This window comes from Centropristis striata, chromosome 11, assembly GCF_030273125.1.
Source record: "Centropristis striata isolate RG_2023a ecotype Rhode Island chromosome 11, C.striata_1.0, whole genome shotgun sequence".
NCBI classification, from domain to species: domain Eukaryota; kingdom Metazoa; phylum Chordata; class Actinopteri; order Perciformes; family Serranidae; genus Centropristis; species Centropristis striata.
The window spans coordinates 3,297,073-3,322,072 of record NC_081527.1 but is presented as its reverse complement, the minus strand read 5'-3'; the positions used below and the strand labels follow the sequence as shown (position 1 = coordinate 3,322,072).

The 25,000-nt window shown below is 36.7% G+C and overlaps 1 pseudogene; it reads right to left on the bottom strand.

Annotated features, from left to right (window-relative positions):
• Positions 1-302: 302 nt before the first annotated feature.
• Positions 303-18,481, bottom strand: LOC131980941 (immunoglobulin lambda-1 light chain-like; annotated as a pseudogene).
• Positions 18,482-25,000: the final 6,519 nt, after the last annotated feature.

Here is a 25,000-nt window from a genome sequence, read left to right as displayed (position 1 = left end):
CCTTCAACTCTGACCGTCTCCAGTTAAGTTCTTGAGTTTTTTTTCCAGACATCAGTAGTAAATCATTTTTTAAAGACTTGTTTGAGAATAAACTCTTAACTATTGTCTCGACGAACCTCTGACATAATTAGATAATTAACTGTCTAATTTGAACAGTAATATATATATCCAAGAGATTCTGTTTCTGATTATTTGCTCTGAAGTTAAACTGAAATACATCAAAACAAGGAGGTTTCAAAAAACAGACGGACTGTGATTTTTCACTTTATTGAGAATGTTTCACTCAAAGAATTTGACAAACTTGATTAAAATGAATGAAAGAAACAGAAAATACGAAACAATAAAATGTCTACAAGAAGCTAATGATTGAGAATAAATCTCTATTATTATACAGGTCGCAACTCAAAGTGGAAATAAACGAAAATATAAAAATAACACCAGACAAAATGTACACTTAGTAACTGCAGATATATACGTGTATATATGTATTTATATTTTTAGGATGACTGTATCTTCCTTTAACAGAACAACCAAAACACGTCATCATTGATATTTGTGAATACTGATCAGCGTGATGAATGAGATGAATTGATGAGATTTGATGGTGAGAAAAGGCAGAAAACAGTCAGTCAGCATGTGTGCAGTTGGTGGACGGTCCCTTGTTTCTGAGGATCATCAGCAGAGAGAGTCCACAGCAGAACACCAGACTCTTCACTATCAGCACTGTGTACAGCAGGCAGAGCAGCTTCACCCTGCACTGAGACTGGAAGGACCCTGACACACACACACACACACACACACACACACACACACACACACACACAGAGTCACACAGTGTGTAAATGTCATCAGAACATCATCAGATTTTCATCAGTATAATTTGGACTTTTCCAGACGGGACAAGCAGCTTTACATGAAGACAGGGGTCGGCTACACTTTGAATGAAAGCTCAAAGGTCCTTATTGAAGACAACAAGTCAGGGCCCCAGCCAGCTTTTGAGCTATACGGAGCCAGGACAGAGACTTTAAATGTTGGTATTGAAAAGCAAAGTGAAAAAGGAAAGATTGTGATTGAAGGAGAGGCAGCAGGTGATCTTACAGTCAGCTTGCTGCAGAGCTAGCAGGTCTGCTGGCTCTCTCTCTGGAGGACAGGAGGCTGCTGGAGCTGGAACCTCTGAAACAGAAAAGGACTGAAATGTTTGGAGTTGCAGTGAGAAATGTCAGTCCTCTGCTCCTCTGCTCTCTTTGACAGCGTCTCCACATGAAGCTGAATCACTGCTGAACACAGTCAGTGAGCCTTCATTACCTTGTTCTGTTGGGGCCTCCACTTGGCCCCCCTCGTGCTGGACGTAGCAGCGGTATTTATACGCGCTGCTCTCTTGCTGAGGGAGCAGCAAGATGCCGGCGGTGCATCCCGACTCTCTGAGCTCCAGCTGCTCTCCCTCAGCAGGGGGCAGCTCCTCCAGAGGACCGTTCTCCTTTCGTCTTTTCCAGGAGAAGCGGACCAGAGGAGGAAACATGGCTGAGGCCAGACACAGCAGGGAGCTCTTCCCCTCCAGGTGGGCTCTGGGTGCTGCTGGGTACACGCTCACCACGGGCTTCACTACCTGCTCACCTGAAGTTTGACAGCAGCAACAAGCAGCACAGACACACATTGACACAGTCAACAGCAGCTTACAGCACTGCACTGCATTCAGTGTGATCCTGGAAACTACATGGACTCTGATCACTAAACTACTCATCAATACAGCACAAAGTTCACTACATATACTGTATTCACCTTCATATGAAACACACTCAGCATCTAATGTCAGCATGGATTATATGGGGACACAAGATCACATCTTTCATTTATTTATTTTATTATTTATCATTCATTTTTCTTACCTATAGAAATTCATTTCATATGATGATGACTTGTACCTTCATACAATGGAAATGTCTTTTTATATATGACACATTTTAAATAAAGCACATATTTACCTTCATGTCAAATATTATTTTCATGTTAGGGAACACAATATATTGAATGTTGACGCTCCAGTCCAGTGTCTAGTTATTGAGAGGCGAGGCTCCCAGTTACTGCTTTTTGTTAGTGTCCTTGAAGGAGCCACAGGATGGCGGCTTTGCTTTAACTCTGTGTTCATTCACTCACATTGACATTACTGATGTTACTGACTGACACACTCCACATTTGGACTGATTTCTTGACTTTATCACAATAAATCTCCTTTAATCTATCATCATTCTTTGTGTCCATTCCTGTTTTTGTCATGGCCCAGGAGTCGGGTTATGACTTAATGGGGGCTCGTCTGGGATATTAACCATATATTTACCACAATAAACCTTTTACAATTCATATAGGAACAAATCAAGACATGAATCATTTCCTGACTTTTTTCATTGCAATTTTAACTTCCTGCAAAAATGTTTGATTTTGTGAAACGTGAATAAAAACGTCCACTTAGTAAAATAAATAAAGTAAATATGATATTATAATCAGGGTTCTAAATTAACACCCGCCAACCCGCCAAATGCGGGTTAAAAATAATTTTGGCGGGTGTTAATAAAAACTTACTAGCCAGTTTGGCCGGTGATGCATGAGGCAATCATGTCGGTCAGAGCCGCTCTCCGCTTTTGGTCATTTGTGGCAGTAGGCCTATTTACTACATTTCCCATGAACACTGCCGTGATGCTACGTGATGACGTTTCAGACACCCACTGGCTTGACGCTATTTGACGCTACAGCAGTCCAAAAAAGAAGAGGGAGATAGCGGGAGCAAGTGAAAAAGTTAAACTAAATGAAGCGGTGGTTGGGACAGATATCTGGGGGCGAGAAGAGAAAGAAGGCAGGGGATGAGAATGTCGACAGAGCGTGCGAAACGAAGAAAAGAAAGTTTAACGCCAAATGGCTGACGGGTCGTGAATGGCTTGTGTTCGATCACGAAAATGTCGTCATGTTTTGTAAGGATTGCCGCATCTACGCGAAAGAAAAAAACAGAACGAACAATTTCGTGGTGGGAACAAATAATTTTAAAGTGGAAGCAGTAAAGGACCACGAGAGTGCCCGAAGTCATCAGGAGAGCCTCAGGATTAAAACCGCGAAGACCGGTCGTATTGAAGAGAGCCTTGCTGGGAGAAGCCTCGCGCTCCTGAAGACGGTAGAGTTGGAGAAGATGCAGCTACTTTTTCGAAATGCTCACGCCATTGGAAAAAAGGGCAGGCCTTTCACCGACTTCGCATGGATGTGTGAGTAAGTAAATTAAAGTTACTATTTACGTGTTTCAGAATCAGTGCATTTAATCCAATACAGAGTGACGTTCGGGGTTTCAAAAATAAAAAATCTCACTGAAGTATACTGTGTTGTAGGTGTTAAGAGTAGCTAAATGAACATGATAATTAATTTCAGGGTGGACCGGAAGAAGGGCTTGAAGATAGGAGAGACATACACAAATGACTACCAGGCAAAAGAGTTCATACACTACATAGCAGAGGATGAGAGAAGAAAGATGAGGGCAAGATTATCAGACGGCAAGTTCATCTCGGTCATGTCAGATGGATCCCTGGACAGTGCAGTGATGGAGGAAGAAATGGTCTACGTCAGGAGTGCCAGTGAGGGAAAAGTAAAAGTTGATTTTGTCGGGGTAAAAGCTGTTTCAAAGCCAGATGCTACAAACATAGCTGAAGCTGTGTGCAGTATAATGGATAGTGAAGTCAGCACTGACTGGAAGAACAAGCTGGTGGCCCTCACCACAGATGGAGCATCTGTCATGACAGGAGTAAACAATGGTGTAGTCACAAAACTGCGTGCAGACAGACCAAGTGTGCTCGGGATCCACTGCATGGCCCATAAGCTTGAGCTCGCCTTTTCAGATGGAATAAAGAAAAATGTGATGGTCAGGAAGGTTGAGGACCTGTTGAGTGGACTCTACACCTTATATCATAAGAGTGGAGTAAACAGGGCCAGCCTAAAGCTACACTACAGGGAGCTCCACATGAAGGCTTTGATGCCAACCAGAGTAGGTGGAACCCGGTGGCTACCACATCTTTTCAAAGCACTTGACCATTTTCTCAGGGGATATGCTGGCATTGTACGCCACTTAGAGGACAAGGTATGTTAATTTATAGCCTAGTAAAACCAGCAGTGTAGATGGATAATTTAATGTTAGCTTTCTTTTTTCTCATCAGTTTTAAATGCAATCTGTGATATAATGCAGTTGTTTTGTTTGCAGTCCCAGGAGGCCCCGAACATCAATGCTGTTCTGAGGGCAAAAGCCAAAGGCTTCCTCAACATAGCCAAGGATGGTGGAGTGCTCAGGTATTGCTGCCTTCTCCATGACACTATCTATCAACTGAGCAACCTCTCCAAGTCACTGCAGAGGTCAGTGTCAACCCTGGCTGAAGCTCAGAGCTGCCTGTCCTCCACTCAGGCTTTCATAGAAAAGTACAAGTCAAGGTATGTATCATATATCCTACAATTTATAGTTTGATTTTAGGTTGTGTTGGTGTGTTTTCACCACAGTATAATAAATTAATTAATTAATTAATGAATACCCATCCATCTATCTCTGCACAACTGTAGACCTGGGCCTAAGTTGAGAACAGTGCTGGACACAGACACCTATGAGGGAGTCCTCCTGAAGCCTGCTGATGCCGACCACCATGACAAGGCAAAGAATGAACTAATCGATTCTCTGTGCCGGTGCATCACTGCTAGATTTAGTGCTGTGAACAGTGGTGTCCTGCAGGCTATGCGACTGACCAGTTTCCAGTGCTGGCCAGAGGCAGACACGAGTTCAGGTTAGCAATTCAAATGTAATGGACAAATATCTACACATTTTATGTCTTAAGACAACTGCTTAACTCTGTATCATATATGTGTTCTCAGATTTTGGTGATGAAGAGGTAAACAAACTCATCAGTCACTTCCGACCTCTTCTGCTGTCTGCTGGAGTGGATGTGGAGTTGATCCCTGATCAATGGACAGTTCTCAAGACTGAACTATACACAGCAGGATTCAGTCAAGGTACTTGGAGAATGATGCTTGTTCCTCTTGAGAAAAAAATCTCATACCATAACAGTAGCATTTTTAGCAAGTGTTTGAAAAGCTCCATAGAAATATCCAATATTGTGAGACAGTTTTATTTTGTTTATCAGGAGTCAGAGCAAATGCCATTGGTTAAAGGCACAATCCAAATTTGATGCCATCTTTTAATAACTAAAGTTGCATTTGAAAATAATTGTTTGGAAGTGCATAACGCTGTCTGACCCTGCTACAGAAACCTTCGAGAAGACCTGGCCTACTGTCAACAGAATGCTTCGCCATCGGTGTCCTGACATGCTGGATCTAATTGATGCTCTCCTCACCATTCCTGCAACCACAGCTGACTGTGAAAGAGGCTTCAGTGTTATGAAGCAGGTAAAAAGTGACTGGCGCTCACGCCTGAAAGGTGAGACCCTCTCTGACCTCCTAAAGACACAGTTGTGCTCACCCGACATCAAAGGCTTTGATCCTACAAAAGCCATTGACATCTGGCATGCTGACAGTTTGCGCTCACGCAGGCCTGAGTTTGTGCGCAAACACGGAACAAAAGGAACTGAGGGTGGCTCGGAATCAGATGGAGAAAGTTCAGAGAGCTCTGCAGACATTTAATTCAGAAGAACGATGAAGATAGATAGACGAAATTCGGAAATTGAATGAATAAGAAAGGAAATGTTTGAACTATGTATATTGTTTTATGTATTGTACTTTCTGTACATTGTACTTTCTGTGCATTTTTAATGCCAACAATGATAATAAATTGATGAAATGCATTCAGTGGCACTCATAATCTGTTATTTTCATCGGGAAATAATTTTGGCTAGTGGAAATTCTGATTGGCTGGTAACTTTAGAAAGTTACCAGCCACATTGGCTGGTGATCAAAAAAGTTAATTTAGAACCCTGATTATAATCTCCTAATAATATAATATATTATAATATCATAATAATATAATTTAATATAAAGTTTGCATGATGTGTAAAACATAATTAAAACATTTACATCAAATTCCAAAATCACTTTGTCCGTATATCCATTTGAACATTAAATATATTTTTCTTTGTCCAGTTTTTAATTGAATATATTTCAGAAAGGATCTGAAAATTATCTCATTCTGTTTCATTTTCAACTTAGAAAATGTCCAAATTTGTCACTGTCAGTTTTAAAATATATTTTAATATAAAAAAACATATTATAATAACATAATAAAACATAATGTTATATAAAACAATATAATATAATATGATATAATATAATATAATATAATATAATATAACATAATATAATATAATATAATATAATAAGATATAATAAAAAGACGGTCTTGATCATTTAGGATGAAGTCAAATATTATATTGTGAAAGTGTAAAACAGTTTTTCTTCATCATTTTCTACACATGATTATAACTTACACATTCAATTAAATGCAATTGTCATTTTAATGACCTCAATAATTTTGTATTTTTAAACTGTGAATTCTTACCATTTCTATCTGTTATATATTTTATTATATTTGGCACAAACTGTTTTCTTGCAATTTTAACTTCCTGCAACAATGTTTGATTCTGTCATATGTGAATAAAAACTGCCAATTAATACAATATAATCTAAAATTAAATAAAATATTATTAAGATAACGTAATATATTTTGATGTAATATAATATTTTATATGTTATAATAAAATATAATACAATGAAATATAATATAATATAATATAATGCAATATAGTATGATAAAATATATTATAATGAAACATAATATAATATAATATAATGAAATATAATATAATATAATATAATATAATATCAGCAGGTTGGGGCAGATTACTCTGAAATGGATTCAGCTGCTGAAAAGAAATTTCACGGCAGTTTTTGTCATTATAGTAACTTGATCCACTGGATTACAAAAATATGTAATCAGATTTCTTATTAATTGCACTTTATACTATAAAATGGAAACTTTGATACCCAAATAAAATTAAATTTCTGCATCTTCCAAATTGAATAAAAACACTATTGAACATGAAAAAAGGACCCTGAGTTAATCAAAAATTAAATGACCATATAAATAACATATGACAGAATTTAACATGAGCTCATATAATATTATATAGCAACTAAATTTGTGTTAGATTATTTACACATTTTCCGCTGTATACTTTACTCTTTATGCTAAATAAACACATCACACTATTAATGAATAATACTATATAAAAAGTAAAACAACACATACTATTGATCTATACGTCCCTAAAGGTTTTATAGGTTTTTATATATAATTTTTTTTTTTTTTGACACAAACAGAAAAGTGTGTGCCTTTAGATATCATCCTGTATCACATATAGAAATGACTCATTAGTCTCCATATGTTCTATTTAATTGACATTTCATATTCAGTATGATAAATATTTCTTTAGGACATGTTTATCATCATATAAAACACAATTGTAGTGATAGTTATAGTGTGTTGTTTAATAAAAACAAGAGGCGCTGCTGAATTACTGAGAGGATCAAATACTGTATATTTGTAACATTTCCAACATCAAACTTTTTCTATATGAATCAGTTTCATCTCCTGCAGAAATAAAGAATAACTTGAGTTGTGCCGTGAGATTTAAACATCTTTTCAGGAATTATGAAGCTTTTTTATGTAACAATAGCTGCATGGCTGCAAGAATTCTCTACTAATGATGAAAAAAGTCACAAGCAGCAGAAAGTCATTAAAACACATTTTCAATAAAACAACTGAAGAAAAAAGAAAGTTTATTCTTACCTACAAACAGTTTAGTTCCAGAGCCAAAGATCCCGTAGTACACTCTGCCTCGCACAGTGAAAAAGACTGATACAAAAACCTGTCTGCTGCTGAATGTGTCAGCTGAGGTGAACCAGTCCACATTTTGAAGCAGTATCATATTTCAGCATCATGATGTGTTTCTCTAATGTTCATATTAACATGACTGTCTGTTCTTTTATGTCCTTTTTAGACACATTAGCAGAGTGTCTCCGTGGATCGTTGGTTCAGACGTTCATGTTCCTCAGAGGATGAACCCTACTGACTTTGGTCAGTTTTTATCAAACACCATCATCAGCTCACGTCTTTAAATTGTCCATTACTTTGATTTATGACGTGTGTGCGTCCAATGACAGGACTTTGGGCCACACAGCCAGTGTGTGTTGCTCTGTAGTCTTGTTTTGATTTGAAGGAGAAAGAGTTGTGATCCTCCTACTTTTTAAATCAGGTCAACACATGAGACCAGAGTTACCAACTTATCACCGCAATAAAACACTTTGGACTTCTACGACGCCGTCACTACACCCATAGAGGCTCCCGTCCCATCTCTCTGGACCGACTACAGCTGCTGCACTTCCTCATTCTGTCACCACAACAACTCACCACGTCATCAGGAGAACCACCACGTGAATGCCTTCAACCTTCACCCAGTACCCACTTCCTCCATGCAAACTTCAAAACAAAAGCCTCTGAAAAAAGCCCTGTTCAACACAAGATCCCTCAACAATAAAAGCCTCATCTTTTTTTTTCCAACAATATATTTATTAGAGTTTTTACATAGATATACAAAGTACATAGAAAAACATATTCAAACGCTATACAAACATTGGGGACATTCAATAAGAGCACTTGAGTCCATGAGAGTTCTTACAGATGATATAAAGCAATCTTCAGGATGCAGCATATGATTGTGGTCCTGTACAGGGAAAAATTATGCTGTCCCTGTTTCACACAGTACATCAGATAAATCTTTGTTCTTAATATACTGGATGTAGCACCCCCATATTTTCTGAAATATTTCTTGTTTATCTTTTAGAGTATATGTAATTTTTTCTAATGGTAAACATAAAGTAAAAGCCTCATCTTAAATGAATTCATCACTGACAAACAACTAGACTTCCTCTGTCTGACTGAAACCTGGCAAAAACCCATGGAATATTTCACACTAAACCAAACCTTCCCTGCTGGATATTCATACATGGACATCCCTCGCTCTAAGGGCCGAGGAGGAGGAAAACACCACCAAGACCTCAACCCTCGGCCACTCTCCATCATTGCTGCACCATCTTTTGAACATCTGGCATTTAAACTCCCCGCTCCAAAACCTCATCATTGCTATTATCTGCCGTCCACCCAAACCCAACCCAACCTTTCTGTCAGATTTTTAGAATTCTTCACACAACTGTCTTCAGTCTCCCCATCTGTCCTCCTCCTAGGAGACTTTAACATCCACACTGACTCTCCTGACTGTAAAAGCACAACAGACTTTTTTTTTTAGATTAGATTAGATTGAACTTTATTGTCTCACCTGAATCTGTCTTTTTTCTTTTAAAGAACTGTCGTATGTCCATTGGTCACTGGCAGACCACACACACACACACACACACACACACACACACAGAGAGAGAGAGACCGGACAGGAAAAGCTTGTTAAATTAAATAATCTGTGCTAACTCAAAAAATTAAAAAAGTTAATACATCACATATTTTCTGAGTCATTAGTACAAATTTTTAATTTTAAGTTAACAGTACTCGACCGCTTTCATTTATTTTAGTCACTGTACTCAAATAGTTTGACAGTAAACTTGATGACGTCACGTCACGTGCGCGCGTCCTTCTTCTCCAAGCCTGTCGGAAAGTCCGCCATTACCGCTACTCGCGTTGTCAAGAAAAGCCGAGAACGAAGCAACTTTCTCAGCAGGAGTCGCTAACAGTGAACGCCGTGCTGACCGCCCTCACCGCCCTGACCTCCGTTATTTCCATATTCGCTTTGGGAGCACTAATTTGGTAAGTTAAGAGTTGTTTAAGCGCCATATTTTAACGGTGTGCATTCGGGCTGTCTGCAGTTATTTGTATCTGTCCGTTAAATGTGATTTGGCTAGCTTAATTTGTAAATGCCTCACTTAACTGTTAGCTAATTTACATGTAAAGAGGGATTAGAAAGTGGACTTGTGGGATTTTTATGTCAAAGTGGAAATTTTGTCTTGTGTAGAAAGTTGTCTGGTAAATTTCATAAAGTTGATTTTACCACACAATGTCGACTGGAACTGCATGTTTCATCGGCATGCATGTCCGGGCATGTCTCGGCTTAACGGTTACTGAATGTTAATGTTTTGTATGGAGGGTTTAACTTTAAAGTTAAGGTCACATCAGTTTCAATTTCACGTTTTACCGGACCATTTCTGTTTTTTTGTAACGCACGTAAACTGGCTTGTAATCAGTGTGGAAAAATAACCGCAGTCCAGCGGTCAAGTGTTCCCAGTCTTTGCATGGTTAAGGTCATTCCGACTGTCAAACAGAAATAAGATTTTATTGGAAACAAATAATAATAAATAAAAATAGATAATATCTCTCTTCTTAACCTGAGAGTGTAGCAATACCCTTTTATGTCTTGGTTTAGAGATATAAGAACTGTTTACATTTTCCATTTGTCACAATATCTATAGATTAGCAAGAACTTAAGTCTGAGTAAAGTGAAATATGTTCATAAACCTGTTTTAATAAGTTTAATAAGGATTAAGACATTTCACACTGTGTGAGGTTAATACATTAATCAATGTAATACTTCAAAGATATTGTACATAATGCTTTTGTTGAAAGTGTATTATCTTGCTTAAAATGTCATTCTTTTTTCTCTGAAGGCTGAAGCAACAGGCCGACATACAGAGTCTTCAACCTGGTATGTTATTGGCAAACATTAAGCTTTTTTCGATATTTGTTTTGCATAGTTGCTGAAATGTAAATTAATGCACCACAATCAAATTAATCTAAAACCTGTTTCACAAGTGTTTTCAATTGATGAGAATATTGTTTTCAATTGATGAGAATATTGTTTAATTTTACCATGGCTTGGCCTACGGCGCAAAGAGGTCATAAATGATGACCTACCTGTTGGAGAGATCCTGGAACGCTGGCCTGCTCTTAAAATAGAGTCACAGGTAAACAATATTTTTTTAAGTAAATCTATCTAGGCACATGTATTCAATTTCATTCTTCAGACTGACTTTGTCAGTGATAAGCTGAAAATATCCATTCAGGTTTGCAGTGAATACCATTGAGTGTGATTTGGTAGTGTAGTGGTATGGATGTTTTCCCCCAAACTTGAAACAGTTCAAGGTCAATGTTTGGCAGTACTGGGCAGTATTCAGGAATGCTTTGTTGCTGTTTATATCTCCTTACAGGGCCACATATACATTACAATCTGACTTAAACATTCATGTACTTTGTACAGGTCTGTGCCGAGTTTCACAGGATTGCAAACATCAACCTGAAGAACCAGTTCTATGCTGAGTTGGACCGACATGCCCCCCGTCTTCAGAGCTTGTTCAGAAAGAGAGCTGCACGCACAGGGAAAGTAGCTGACACTCTGGGTCAGCTCTTTGATGCTTATGACCACCAGGTCAATTGCTTAAGATTGTTGGTGCTTAAAAGTTGTACTATGTCGGTGTATGTGTTTGTGTAGATATATAATAATTCATATCTGTTTAGTTACTGTTATTCTGTTTTGTTCTTACACGCAAGGAACAAGTTGATGTTCACATCAAACGGGCTGCTGTCCTTCGTGCCCTCCCAGCTTATCTTCATGAAGATGACTCGACATTTCTGAAGTTTTGGGATGTAAGTACAATTAAGCATTTGCTCTGCAACAATACAATACAATTACTGGTATTTATTTTTATTTTGTTACATTGTTTAAGTTGCTGCAATGCAGGAAGAAAAAAAAGAATGAAAAAATGAAATAAAAAAATACATATATTTGCTTATGTTTCAACCTATATCACTAGATATGGACCTTGTCTGTGAGAATTTTTTCAGCAAATGTTTCTTCTCTTCTGCTGACCAGATTGCATTCAGGTTCTTGTTGCAGGCAATAAGTAATTCCATAAGTAGTATAGATAATGTAAGGTATACAATGTATGCAAATCATAAAAAAAAGGCATATACAACATATAGCATCTTTAACATTGTGCGAAGTGCTGAGTAAATTCCAACTATATTTAATTAATTTCAAGTGCTGAGCATGATTTATTCCTTTGGATGCCTTTGAAATGCAGCTCTTTAGCTTAAAAAATAAAAATAAATGTGTAAGTCTGAATTTTTCATTCCATTTTAAAAAAAAATTGAATCTCTATTTATTACTATTTTTTTCTTGCAACAATGACAATGGAAAATATTTAGTCAATTGAAGATCAAATTTTTTGTTTATAACATGGTAAAATGAACAAATTTCAGGCTGGGAGACAAAACATTCTGTTCTACATTTTACATAAATAATTTTATATAAATCTGTTCCACATTTTATATTGACTGTGACCTGCGACTGACCTGAGAAACCATTTGCATTTATGTATTGTGATTATTGTTTTGGATGGTTCTATCTGACTGTTTTCTGTCTTCATTACTGATGAATTGCCTGCAAACAGCTTTGGGAGATAGCTCAGGTTATCTCACATAACAGTTCTCTGTTGTTGTCTTCAGATGGCGAAGTCTGATGAACCAATCACTGAAGATCTACCAGTAGGGATCCTGTTGATCAGTGCAGATTCAACAGATGCAACATTCTTCTGCCCAGAGAAGACTGCAATTGTACTTGAGGGTAACATAGTTATGGAATTTTCCAAAATGGCTGAGGCATTTGTCACACTTTTTGCACTTTTTTATGCCTTGCATCTAAGTTACCCAAACGGCATGTCAAACACGTTTGACTTCATCCAGAAAGTACTTATGGGCCTGGATGATGGGAAGTTGAGGCCTCGGGTGCTGACCCTTAAAAATGACTTGCTGATTGTGGAGGGATCCTAATATGTAAACAAAGTTCACAACATTGCTCAGGCCCGGTTTTAGTTGTGTTATTGAATGTACTATGTACATTTAGGTTGTAACATTTGTACACAAAGTTTTATGGAAATGTCTAAAAGTGTCTGAATAATGTGTAATGTGTGACAGAGGATTTCATTCATATTGTCACAAAGTGATTGTTTTTTGGTTTTTTTTAAAGGCAGTTTTTTAAGTTTTGGAAGATGTAATGGATACATTTTGGATGCCAAAGTTGGATAACGTTTATGGAAGTGTTTAAAGTATTGAAGTAATTAGGGTTCAGCAAAATATTAAGAGTTGAGCATGGAAAATAAAAAGGTTTTTTTTTCCATATAAAACACATAAAAAAACAGGTCATAGGACAAACATTGTTTTGAGGTTCTGGACTGTGTTTTAAATAATGCTTGCATTTTTAATGCTACCGTTTGGCAGCTGTTTTTGATAAGTCCTTATGTAACAAAGTGATTAGGAGTCCTCAAGTCTTCTTGCAAGGCCCTTGTACTATTTTTGGAATGTATTCCTCCATTTGCGACACTGTTTAATTGTGGTTACTCAATAAATTTGGTCTGGCATTTCAAATGTTAGATATTTTTTTCTATTCAAAACATATGTATTTGGGGCTTTTTAGTTAAAGCTACTTAAAACATTTTTTGAAACTGATTACATAAAATGTTTCAAGGTAAACTAACTTGCAGTTTTGCTTTTAAATCAAGTAATGTTTTTAATTATATAGGAGTTTTTGTGCATTGTTAATTTAACTTAAAACAGTTAAGTACATATTAAGTGAATAATTTCTTACGGACAACTTACATTTTTTATGTTAAAGGTAATAAAAAGATTTAAGGAAGCCATACTTAATTCTATTCTTACTGTGAAAACAAAATACCAAGTAAAAAGTACTTAAACAAGAATGTTTGTGTAACTTAAAAAATTGAGTTAGTGCCACTTCAAATAATTTAGTTAAAGCTACTTAATTTAAAATGTCAATATAACACACAAAGTTGAGTAAGTGAAACTAGAAAATTTCGATGTAATCAGTTTCACCAATTTTTTTGAGTTATATGAACTTGTCGGGTTTTACAGTGTAGGAGTTATCTTTCACACATCTCATACCTTTGTGTTATAAATAGCCTATATATTGGTTGCATGGATCTCTCAAGACAATGATACTATATGGGTTAAGATGGAGCAAAGTGACTGCCTAAACTTTCCCCTAGACACAATCCCATTTATGAGTCATGACACTTGGAAAATAAATAAAATTAATAATCAGTGTGTGAAAACCACTTTAAGAATATGGCCCAATGTGAGAAAGAAATTAAGACTACCGGCATCAATATCCAGAGCAATGAAGATTGCACATAATACAGACTTTCTTCCATCCAAATTAGGAACAGGGTTCAAGAAATGGGAGCGGAATGGCTTAGTTATGTTAGACCAATTATTTGACGGAGGAGTCCTGATGTCCTATGAGCAGCTCAGACATAAATATAACCTTCCAGCCCAAGATTTTTTAAAATATCTCCAACTGAGACACTACTTACAGAAACACAAAGAATGGGACAAACTATGTACTTTACCCTCTAACATAGAACACTTCTTTATTTTAATAATTAAAGGGACTATTAAGAAGAAAATTATATCACACTTATAAAAGATACTACAAGAAGAATTAACAGATAATAGTTTAGACATTAAAGAAAAATGGGAACTGGAAATGAACACCATTATTCCAGATGATAACTGGGAATTGTCATGCAGAGAGGGCCACAAAAATACAAATAGCCCCATCTGGAAGGAATTTGAATGGAAAATTAAGATGAGGTTTTTCAGGACTCCTCTTGTCACATCAAAATTTGTGGACACCTAAAATCAGTGCTGGAGGGGCTGTGGTGTGGTGGGAGACCACACACATATATTTTGGGATTGCCCAAAATTGTTAAGATATTGGCTTAACATACAAAATGAAATTAAAAAGTGTTTAAATGTAGATCTTCCCTTAGAACCATCCTGTTTTGTGTTAGGAATATTGCCAGAAGATCTAGATAACAATAATCAGAGGGTATTGCTGAGAATCCTTCTTCTAATTGCTAAGAAGATGATTACAATCTCCTGGCTGAGACCGCAGCCCCCCACAGTAGCACAATGGAGAGAGAAAGTTAAGGATGTTTACTATATGGAAAATATAACTGCAAGGTTACACTTGAAAACTGATGTATTCCTGACTAAATGGTCCCCAATTATTTCACATTTTGTTAACTGATATGACTTTTGATCTGATTGATGTGTTCTATATGTGTGTGTTTTGCTTTTGTTTGATTTATTTACAATGTATATTAATTTTCTCGCCTAATGAGGACCACTGCCCACTTTCAATTACGGACTCTGTCTGGATATTGTTGGGATGCCAAACTCCATGGCTACCTCTACCCCATGTACACCTGTGCTGTTTCTTTGAATCTGTGAATGTATGACTGCACCTGGAAAAAAGGAAATAAAAAGAAGTTAAAAAAAAAAAAAAAATAGCCTATATATAGACCTACTGTGTGTGTGTGTGTGTGTGTGTAGTATATACTACTACGTCTGCATGAATGTAATGTGATTATTATTGTTGCAAAGTCTGGTTCAGGTTAAATCCTCTGTGAAACATGAATAAATACAGCAAAGAAAAACATTTAACTATTTTTTATTGTCTACTTTGACAGTTAGACACAACTGAAAAATATCAAATATAAACTAGGAATAAATAACAATTCATTTAAAAAGCCACAGTGAGTGTTTTCACACATACTGGTATTATACAGTGATTATGTCGTTTGTTTTCACTCTGGTCCAAATGCCCTGACAGGGAGTCATGTTTCCATGACGACGGACCAGAAAAAGACGCGCGTGACGTCAAATTATGTCTCTAAAGTAACGATAAACTTTAACAACAGAGACACAAGTACGCACTTCACAGGTACACAGTTAATTTGTCTCACTGCTCCTTTTGTTTAATAAACGGACCGCTCCAGTTTGACTGTAGCTGCGCTAATGGCGCTAACGAAGCTAACCGGGCTAACTAACTGGAAAACGGTGCCTGGACTCCAGTACTCTCCGATATTGTATCTGAATCTGAACAACTCCAGGTAAAAGGAAAGAAGTATGAGACAGAGCTGGAGCAACTTACTTAGTTGATTCCCAACACGACAACTAAAGGATTCTCACTCTGCGTGTGTCGCTGGATGCCGGTCGGCCAGCGGAGCGGTGCAGAGGGAGCGGCTGAGAGGAGGATGATACCATTTGCTAAGCGGGGGTGTTTTCATTTTCATCCTTAACATTTACATTTAAACCACAAACTACAGAGTTTGTTTTGGACATCATTTAAGTTTGTCAAAGACGAACAAAAATTTTAGAATAACAACATTTCTTACTCCAAGTTTTAGGGGTGAAGAGCCCATGATTATTATAATAATAATAATAATAATTATTATTATTATTATAATATTATTATCCTCCTACTTTTTAAATCAGGTCAACACATGAGACCAGAGTTACTGTTCACACAAACAAACAGTGAACAACTCAAACTACACTTTAGGACAAATATTGTAAACACTCAAATATTTCTGTTGACCTGAAGGTCAAAAATATGAAGCCAGAATGAACCTTATTGCTTGAAAAGGTTTGTTGCCAAGTGAAATCTAAAAGTGATCTCAGTGTTTGGATGTATGTATATAGGCTTTGACATTCATATCATTATTCTTTGTTTTCAAACCTTCAAATATCTTGTATATTAATATTCTGTCACATACGCTCATGAGACATTTCTCTGTTGATTAGCAGATAAAATGAGATCTTAAAACTTGTATAAATATGAGGATTCATCCTCTGGGGACCATAAACATCCACTGTAGATGTGATAGAAATCAGGCCAACAGTTCTCTTGTTCTGGATCAAAGTTTTGTTTGGATGTAAAGACGGAGCCAAAGGTCCCACTGCTCACAGAGAAAAACCTTCATTCAATCCAAATACATTTACCAAATCTCTGTTGAGGGGGAACTGTCACAAATCCTACAATTCACTTGTATCATTTACTGAAGTGAAATGATCTGCTCAAATCTCTTCCAACATGTGATGGAAGAAAGCTTTTATTGTGAAGGAGCCACAGGAAGCAGGTCAGCATTGTGAGGAGGAACGGACTTTATTCCTGCAGCAGGTCAAAGCAGAGGATTTTAATCTTTATCAAAATGCTGAAGCTTGGGTGGTCCGTAGCGTGGTGGTTTACGCGGGCGCCCCATGTGTGGAGGCTACAGTCCTCTCTGCGGTGGAGCCGGGTTCGAATCCGGCCTGAGCTCCCTTTGCCGCATGTCCTCCCCTCTGTCACCCCCTTTCTATCTGTCTCTCACTTTCAATAAAGCATGTAAAAATGCCAAAAAAATAATCTTAAAAAAAAAAAAAAAAAAATGCTGAAGCTTGTTTTTGTTTCATCATGTTTTTAATGACAAACTGCTTTTCAAACAAGACTTCTTTATGTTTTTTACTCAGTTTATTTGTAATATTCATTTGACTCTTTTCTCTTTCACTTCTTTTATCTCTGTGTCTCTTTGTTGCTAGTTTGTCCTCACTGTGTGGAACAACAATAAACCTGCTGGAATATCTGATAAAAATATGAATAAATATCATATCAAATAAATCCTGACAGCAGTAAAGAAAATAAATCCCTCAGTTCAGTGTGTTTGTGACTCTGGCTGAGATGGAGGTGAAATATGTGAACCTGGGCTGTGGTTTACTGCTCTCTTCCTGTCACAGACACTGTTTGACATCTGTTCATCTGGAGGTTTTTGTACAGGCTGCAGGGATATTTTATCACTGTGGGGAACACGCTTCCAACAGGAGCAGTAGTAGGTGGCTGAATGATTTAGTTTAACGCTCTGGATCTGCAACTCCCAGCCGTTCTGTTTATTCACAGATGAGAAATCATCTTCCTGAGGATGATTGAAACCTTTATATATTCTACCATCATACATGTTAATCCACAGAATCGGTGTGAATGTTTCTGTGTCTCTCTTCTGGTACCACCATACCCAAGGTCTATCACACTGTCCAGTGCCTCGACAGCTGAAGGAGACGCTTTCACCAACTCTCCTGGTCCATGTTAAATCCTCCTGAAGCAGCTGTGTTGCCATGGCAGCCAGCGCTGTGTGGAGACAGACAGGTAGATGAAGGTGAGTGTGACAGTGTTTGTTAAAGGTGGAGTTTGTTGGCTCCTGATTGGCTGGAAACACTCACCTGAGCACAGACAGCACAGAGCAGCAGCTGGGAGGAAAAGCATTTTGTGCAGCGGTGTTTCCTCTGGTGAACCTGGGGAGAAGTGGCGCTCTGATGCAGCTGAGGCCAAACAAGGAGGAGCTGCGAGATCAGACGAGGGCCACGTGGTTTCTAACAGGTCCTCAGACCTCCCATCAGCCCCTGTGGTGGAGAGATAAGGCTGCTTCAAAGCACCTCACTTTCCTGTGTCTTCACACTAATATTAAACAGAGTCTTCAGCTGTTTTAAAGTCTCTGCATTAGCTGCCTGTTTGCTTCACAATTGATTTTAAAGTCCTTTTGATTGTTTATAAAGCTCTTCATGTTTTATGTCCTATTTATTTCTCAGAGTTGCTTTTAGCGTATGAACCCTGTAGAACCCTCAGGTCTTCTGCTCGTGGCCTTTTAATAATCTAATTTTTTTGATTATTCATTTATTTATTGTCTTTTATTGTTTTAGTGTGGCTTTTAATAGAGCTCCATTTATTTGTTTGCAGTCTAATTATTTACTGTATTTCATTTTTTAATTAATTTTAATTATTTTATATTTGCCATTTTTTTCGTATAGTTTATAAATAGATTTTATTTATAATAAAAATAATAATGATGACAATAATAATAATATAATTGTTATTATAATTTGGATTATTTTTTATCATTTTTATTGTTGTTATTTATAATCATTATTTATATTTTTTAAATTACTATTTTTCTATTTTTTTATTTTCATCATTAATATCAATTTGTCGATCAAAATATCAATCTATTTAACTATTTATTACATTCCATTGTTTGAGCTCATCTATATAATTTGATCAATAAAATGAAAATAAGTCAAATAGCAGTTTATTTTATGATTAAATACTTTGTGAATTTTTTTTGCCAGTTTCCCCTTTAAATGTATTTCATTTCTTTTATATTTGGCTTGTTTTTAATCAGGTTTTATAATGGTAATGATAATTATTGTTATTATAATTATTTTTATTTTTATTATTACTGTTGTTATTTTGTATAATTACTATTACTATTTTTTGTAATTATTATTATCAATTTATTCATTCATTTTCATTACTAGTATCCATTTTGTTATTCACCTATTTTATCTATTTACTATTTTATTGTATTCTGTTGTTTGAGTTTATTTAAATAATTTGATCAATTAAATGAAAATAAGTCAAACAGCAGCTTATTTTATGATGAAATACTTTGTGAACATTCTTTGTCAGTTTCCCTTTAAATGGAATAACACTGTGAGACAAATGTCAGTCTGTTCCTTTAAGACGTTGAGGGAACAGTCATGATACATTTCATATTATTTTCTCAGATTTTTCTTCTATTACGTAGGGTATAATTCTGAACAGTTGGATCATTTTCAACGTGAAAACATATTGCATCACATGTGTGACATCACATGTCTCTTTACGGTGTTAGAAAGGAGTCACAGCCATAAATAAGCTCTAACAACATGGCTGTGTGATACAAACTGAACTTTATCACAGACAGAGAGCGCCACCCTGTGGTGAGTCACAGGAAGTGCAGGTACCCACATGATGATGATGATGATGATGATTTCACACACACACACACACAGTTTTGAATGTAACTGAAATGTGTAAACTGGACAAATTAAGGTTTTTGAGTCCACTACATTATTATTATTACAACATATTCCAGATTTATTATATTTATTTGATGGAGAAAAGTTTCTTAATAAAAGTTACATAAAGGAATAGAGGTTGTCTCATGCTTAATTTGAATTTGTCGACTGTTTTAACATTAAACATCAGCACAAGATCACAAACCAGACTCCATTCAGAAATCTCTTGTGTTGTGATTTCTTCACGCTGTACTAGCAGAGCATGGTCAACAGTATCAAATGCTTTTAATAAATCTACAAAGAGGGCGGCACAATCATTTCCTTTGTCCATGGCACATATAATATTGTTTGTACCAGATGTAATAGCAGTAAGTGTACTATGTTTTGATGTGAAACCAGATTGTAGGGGACTCAGCACATCATTTAGTGAGAGGAATGTTTGGAGCTGATTGTTGACCAGAGATTCTAGAACCTTAGTGAGACAGGGCAGTTTGGAAACTGGTGGATAGTTGTTGAGGTTTGATTTATCACCACTCTTATGTAGTGGGACAACATGTGCTGATTTCCATACCTGAGGGATAACAGCAGAAGAAATGGACAGATTAAACAGGTATGTCATTTGGTCTGCTATATGAGGAGCAGCAAGCTTTAAAAAATAAGGATCTATTTGATCCTCACCTGTTGATTTCTTGCAGTCTAAACCCTGAAGTGCTTTGATAACAGCATGAGACGTAAAAGGTTGCAGTGTAAACAGGGAGGTGTGGTTTGAACAGTGGTGGTTTGGAGACACATGAGGCAGCAGCTGACCAGTAAGACCAGGATATAATATATCAAAATGGTTTCCAGCAGCAACAAAATGTGCATTGAAAGCATCACAGATGTCAGCTGGTTTATCTATTATACAGTTATCTGATGTGATAGAAGGAGGAATAGATGCACATGATTTGTTTTTCTCTATATTAACTGCTCTCCAAAATGTTGATGGGTTTGTAAAAGAGCTGGAGATGAAGTCAATGTGATAATTAGCTTTAGCTTTTCTTAAGGCGGAAGTGCATTTGTTCCTTAGTTTTCTGAATGTGAGCCAGTGAGCTGCCTCATCACTGAGCCTTGCTGTGGCCCACGCTTTGTCTCTTGCTTTGAACATCAGTGCTAGTTCAGTGGTGAACCAGGGGCTTGTTCTATTTTTAACTCTATGTTTCTTACATGGTGCGTGTTTATTGATCAGTGACAGAAAGGAATTTGTAAAATAATCCAGAGCTGAATCTATATTTGGTATTTTATGCGTGTGGTGAATGTTACTTGCAACAAGGTGACTGAGAAAAGCCTCCTCGTTGAAGTGTTTGAAGTTTCTTTTGAGTATAATTTTGGAGCATGATTTTTCCATTTTTCCATTTCTGACACAGGCTACAGGGCAGTGGTCACTGATGCCAAGGGCAAAAACAGCAGAAACAGTGATTGTGTTTCTGCTGTTAGACAGAATGAAATCTATCAGTGAGGAGTTTTTGGGGTTCTTCAGGTTAGGTCTGGTTGGCTCTTTAATCAACTGTGTCAGATTTAGATGATCACATATGTCTTTTAAATGATCTGAGTCAGATGTCAAGCAGTTTAAATGAAAGTCACCCAGGACCAGCGTCTCTGATTTGTTGTACTGAGCGATGAGGTGGGCTAATGAATTGATTGCACTGGGGATGGCTGAGGGTGGTCTGTATGCACCAACAACATGGATGAAATGATTACTGGATAGGTTGATTTAAGAGCCATAAATTCAAAGGAATGAGGTATGCTGACATTCTGTAGTACAGTAACAGATAAACATGATTTGACGTATACAGCCACACCACCCCCTTTCCTTCCAGCTCTGTCTCTTCTGGATAGATTGTAGTTATGCAGGGAAACTTCTGAATCATGTATGTTGTCTTTGAGCCAGGTTTCTGTTAGGACCAGGATGTCTGGCTCAGTCTGTGATAGTAGAATTTCCACTTGGTCTAATTTAAATTGATTGCACAGACTTCTCATATTCAGATGCATCAAACCAGGCCACGTCTTGATTTAAACAGCTGCGGGTTAAAGAACTCTTCCCTGGAGTCATCACAGAAGTTAGTTTTATATTGATATTTATTTTGGAAGGTTTTATAGTTATGAAATGTTTTGGCCTGTGAATTCTATTGTGAATAGACAGACAGTGTTTTTGATGAGCATTTGTAATAAGAACAGGGATCCTGAAGGCAGCAGCAGAGACAGAGAGTGGAGGACAGGGTGTGTTTTGGATCTCATCAATATATTTAAACATGTTGGTTTATTAAAACAAGACATTTGAATTCATGTGTTTGTGCTGTGGGGATTTATAACAGAGATGTTTCACTATTTTCTGACATTTCATTGATAAGATTAATAAAATTAGACATATTCTTTATGATGAGAAATGTATGATGGGATAACATAATAATGTCTGCAATGACTTTAATACATTTCTTTAATTATTTCACAAATTGTATTTTATTGTTTATTAATTGTTTATTTATATCACAATTGACTTGTGTGATGATTTATTTGGTATTTTATAATAGAGATTATAGAGAAGACTTTCCATAATACTGCTTATTTATAACAATAAATGTCCTCTGTGATCTATAATCTTTTTATAAAGTTTCATCATCTCTGAGATGTTTTTAGGCTTCATTAAGGGTTATAATAGTTGACTGACTGTTCCTTTTCTCTATTATAAAATACCAAATAAATCATCACACAAGTCAATTGTGACAAATATAAATAAAGCAACAATTTGTGAAATAATTAAAGAAATTTATTAAATTCATTGCGGACATTATTATGTTATTTCATCAAACATTTTCACAACATTACTTTGTTGGATATGACTTTATTTCATTATAAACTAAATAAAATGTCATAGCAGTGAGACTTTAATTTCTAAACCAAAACCATTTGAAGGAACCGAATATCTAATCTCATCATAAAGAATATGTGTAATCTAATATTATTAATCTTATCAATGAAATGTCAGAAAATAGTAAAAAATCTCTGTTATAAATCCCCACAGCACAAACAAATGAATTCAAATGTCTTGTTTTAATAAACCAACACCTTTAAATATGAGTAAATATAAGATTATGACCATATATGACAAAGAAAAGCATTAAATATTCATATTTGAAAAGCCAGAAGTGTTTGGCATGTTTTGATGCGATATATTAACTCAAATGAAGAAAGATATTTTGACTCATTAAAGTAGATTTGAATGATTCAACACAACATTAAAGTTTAAAGGTGGATTTTCACTGGAGTTGATTCCAGTCAAATCTAATTTATATTGTCTTACCTATAAAATGTGAAAAATAATAAAACATTGCCTGTTATAATTTCCCACAGCCCAAACACATCAATTCAAACTTAATAAACCACGAGTCTGTATATGTTTAAATATGAGTAAATATAAGTTTATGACCATATATGACCAATAAAAGCATGAACTCTTTAAATAGGAGAAGCTGGAACCAGCAGATATTTGACATTTGAGCTTGTAAAATGACTAAAATGATGATTTGATTGTAAAAACAGCTGCAACGAGTGGATTAATCTGCTAATTGTTGCAGCTCTATTCTCACACATCACACGAGGACTCTGAGGAAAGAAACACACTTTTCTCTGATTTACAGCAAATCTCAATGAAAGCTGGTCTTCTTCTTCTCCTTGTGGAAGACTTTTCCATCTGCCTGCTTCCTCCAGCTCAGTGTGACGTCGTCATTCAGCCCCTGGTCCTTCAGCTTCTGTTGGAGCTGACAAACATTATTACTCACACAGAGATTACATTCTGCTTTCTTCTTTACATTTCATCCTCTGGAAGCTCTTTTTCACACTTTTTTTCCTCACATGATAGTTTGTGACTTTCCCTGTTTCTACTTCTCATGTCACGTTGCTGTCCAAAGCATTGTAATGTTTATAACATATACTTTGTGAATGATTTATTATTTTAAATGTCTCTTTATCTGTTTCCTCCTCAGACTGTTTCTTTTACTGCTTTAATGTGAATTCACTCTCTGAGGGCTGATGAAGTTTCATCTCATCTCATTTTAAATTTGCTTCTAACAGTCATTTGTTGCTCAGTTTTTGCATAAAAGTTGAATAAAAAGAATCAAAAGAAGATTCAGCTGCTTCAGCATTCCCTCAATCACAGCAGATACAGTCACACTCATCCTCAATCTCTTCACTTTCTTCAAAGACGCTTTAAAAAAACAATCAAACATGATGAGTTGAGAGATTTCTGCTCTGATAATAATCAGCATCCTGTTGATATAAAGTGTCCTCAGTTAGTTTTGTCCTGCCTGTGGTCAGTTTAGAGCTATACTGCAGGCCGCCACCAGGGGGCGTTCAGGGGTTTATCAGTCAGTTAGAAGCAGTTACTTCCTCCATCTGTTGATATTCTCACATTGAAGTCAACACAAACTGATTATCTGCAGTTGGTCACTGCACGCTAACATCAGCATCCTGAGTGTTCACATTTATTGTCCAGAAATGTTTTTTATCTTCTCATTTCATGCTAAAGTAAAGCTAAATCTAATATAAATACTGTTTGAATCAGGGGTTCCCACTCAGATGGAGCGGAGCAGATGAATGGATACTTCTTGTCACAGGTCACATCCCCCCATCCTCCAGAGGAGCTGAAATCTGCTGCTGTACAAGCCTCCTCCCCCAGTTATCAGGTTGCCCTGACTTCCAGTGTCTGAACGAGGAGCTGCTTCCATCCCACCACTTCCAGGAGTCTCTGAAAAGGCCGATCCAGACATATCTTCCTGCTGGAAGCAGCTCCTGGACCTTCTGCTTCTCTGTCTTGTTTCTCACACTGGCCAGGTCTGTGTGGTGTTCTCTGCAGCAGCTCTGGGCCTCAGTCCAGCTCATGGAGTCAGTGAGGACAAATGTCACATCCAGCCCTGAAAATAGAGCAGAGAGAAACAACACTGATGCAAACTTTATATCTGAGTTTCTCTGCGTCTGAATATTTTTCTCAGCAGTTTGATGTTTCTTAATGAATGTGAGCATGAAGCTGAAGTCACCGTGGAGCTGTGTGCATATCAACTCCTTCTCTTGCAGCCCTGTTGACTGAGACAGTGAGGTGGGATAAAGCTGTTAATGATGGAGCTCTTTATATAAACCTTTATATATTTATATCAATGAAGGCAGGACTCACAAAGTCCATCTGCTTTAAATGAGCTTCATGTAAGTGAAGACAGA